This window comes from Echinops telfairi, unplaced genomic scaffold (genome assembly GCF_000313985.2).
Source record: "Echinops telfairi isolate 266 unplaced genomic scaffold, ASM31398v2 ScPeMD7_9;HRSCAF=40, whole genome shotgun sequence".
Taxonomy (NCBI): Eukaryota; Metazoa; Chordata; class Mammalia; order Afrosoricida; family Tenrecidae; genus Echinops; species Echinops telfairi.
In genome coordinates, this window is record NW_022103906.1 from 69,093,631 (window position 1) to 69,096,097 (window position 2,467).

Genomic DNA, 2,467 nt, shown 5'->3' on the forward strand with positions numbered 1-2,467 from the left:
CAGACTATGGTTGGGACATGCCCATTGTTAGATCGAAGGGCTGACAAAATTGGTCCAGGGCCTTCTAACCAAGGCAGTCAGGGGCCAAACGCATGTCTATATGATTCCCAGTGCAGGGACCTCCATCAAGGGCACACCTAGGCAAGCCCCCGAGAGAGACTGGCCCTGCCTGGGCAGGACAGAAAAGGGAGTAGGCAAAACAAGTTCCAAGGAATTCTGCCTAGGGACAAGATTACCTAGTCCTTGGTTAATGGTCAGAAAGCATTCAATGGAAGCTCAAGCTACACAGGGACTCTGCAAATGGATTTTGGTCGGCCACTGCCATCCATGGGCTTTTGCAAAGCAGGGTGTTCAGAATTTAAGCTCTAAAACACTAGTCTCGGAAGCCCACAGGGGCCGTTCTCTATTTGAACCGCCAACCTTTCCTGAACAATGGAGCTTTTAACCACTGCGCTCCTCGATTTTCCAGTGAAGGGAAAGTCTGTATCTTTCTAGTAAAGTGCGAAAACCCCGGGAAGAGCAGGCAAGGCAAACACTGACTGTTCTCGCTTCTTGTGCGCAATACTTCCGAGCCCAATCGCTGAGCTCCAATGATTCTACAGGGGAACCAGGATGCCCGACCCTACACTGCCATCTAGCCCGAGGCACCGCTGGCAAGACTCTTGCTACCATATGGTTATTCAGAAGATATGCTTAAGGCAAGGCGTTCCTTCCCTTCCCTTGATTTAAAAGGCTGAAAAGACAGACCTGGTCACCTGGCAGGATGAAGCAGATGCAAGCGTCTTCGTTGGAGTCTAGGGCGCAGCCTCTTTTCCCAGAGCATTCCCTGCGGCCCTCGGGGCAGGGAAGCGGGCTTAGAAGGGCAGGGTCAGACTAGAAAGGGCAAAGGGAAAGGGATCAAAAAGAACCAGAGCGACCTCGGAGCACAGCCCGAGCGACAAGTTCCAGGGACCCGACGCCTGCACTCCAGAGCGCTCCTCGCGCCGACCGTTTGTATTTAGACGCTCGGGGAGAAGCCCGCCAGTCTCCGCGGCAAGACCTTCCCAGCCGCCGGCTCCGCCGCGCTCCGGGATTCGTCGCTGCAGATTCCACCCTGTCCGTCCGTCTATCCCGGGGCCGACCGACGCGGCGGAGAGCCTTCACGGTAAGCAATGCGACCCCAAAGTAGAGGTGCGACGTTTGTGTAGTTCACATGGTCGGAGCCCCTCCAGGTGCGAAGTGAGAAATGAGAGCTATGTGGCGAATTGTCAATCGGAAGGATAAAAATGGTTCTTTCGGGTTCACTGCCCTCAACGTCACTTCCGGCAACAATAGGAAACGTCAAAGCCCCGACAGTTCGCACTTCTGGCTGCGGCAGCTTGAAGCGCGCTGAATCCAAAGGAGTTCCGTGCGGTGGCCGGTGCTGTGGGCACAGTCCCCGCCAGCGACGTGGACAAAGAAAGGGTGAACCGGCTTCTCCATGCCCTGGGCACCAGCTCCCGGCTGAAGCATTTTCCTTGTGGCTAAAAGCCCCCGCCCAGAGGCCGATTCGTCGCGGCGGCGGTGGGGATCTCAGATCGCTCAGGTACAACGCCCGCCTGTCTATTTCACGTCTCGGGTCTTGTTCTCCCTGCACGGCGTGCACTTTCCTTCTCGGAAATAAGACAGCCAGTGCTTACCAGTTGCTAGAAACTTGCCGACCCGCAAGAGTTCCAGACCAATGATAAGACTAAGCCTATTGAGTGACAGCAGTGGTGGCTTATTAACACAAAGAATCGGAGTTTGGAGGCGGGAGGGGGTGTGCTCTGTGTTTCTAGGCCACTGGGGTGGTAGGTCAGCCTGGTCCCCCAGGTTGTAAGTGACCAGGCAGCGTTGTGAAATCAAGCTGACCCATGACGAAGGTTACTTTCTCCTGGACCAACTGTTGCTTGCCTGCAAGTTAGAGCTTTGTTCTAATGGTTATGCAAATTTTTGATTCCCTTGAATGCAAATAATAAAAGTTGAAGTCACAATGGATTGCAATTACTTCAGCTGTCAAACTCTGGTTAGCATTTGGAAAACTTTTGTTTTTATTATTTGTTTTTTGTGATAGGACATAGTCCCTCCTAAATAGTTGGTAACGCAACAGCCATTGGATGAAATCCCCTGGCTGTACCAATGGGCTGACAGTTGTGGGGATGGCTCAGGAATGTTTTATCATGAGGGTACCTTGAGGGTCGCTGGGAGCCAAAAGGCACCTAGAGGCAACCACTGTCAGGGTATGTATTTCCAGCGAGTCAGTAAGTCCAAGCCAAAAATCGAAGGGAAAATCTTCCACAAGGTCAGACACAGACAGCAGAAATCATTGTGACTATTTTAGGAAGTGCCTGCCATGGATACTCTAATGACTGTTAGGAATTAATAGATTGAAATAATTTAACAAAAATGTTCGCAAAGAAATGTAATCAGATGAGAAATGTGAGGTTTAAAATAACTGAATTTGTATAAG

At 51.6% G+C, this 2,467-nt stretch overlaps 1 protein-coding gene across 6 annotated transcripts in view; it reads right to left on the reverse strand.

The window, feature by feature from the left end:
- CEP44 (centrosomal protein 44) overlaps positions 1 to 1,595 on the reverse strand; it is a 46,481-nt gene extending 44,886 nt beyond the window's left edge. For 5 of the 6 annotated variants that reach the window (XM_045286757.1, XM_030884677.2, XM_045286753.1 and 2 more), the window contains exon 1: positions 748 to 1,595. The gene's annotated coding sequence lies outside the window, so the exon portion shown is untranslated. The remainder of the gene's footprint in view (positions 1 to 747) is intronic. The other variant, XM_045286758.1, reaches the window with a different exon arrangement.
- Positions 1,596 to 2,467: the final 872 nt, after the last annotated feature.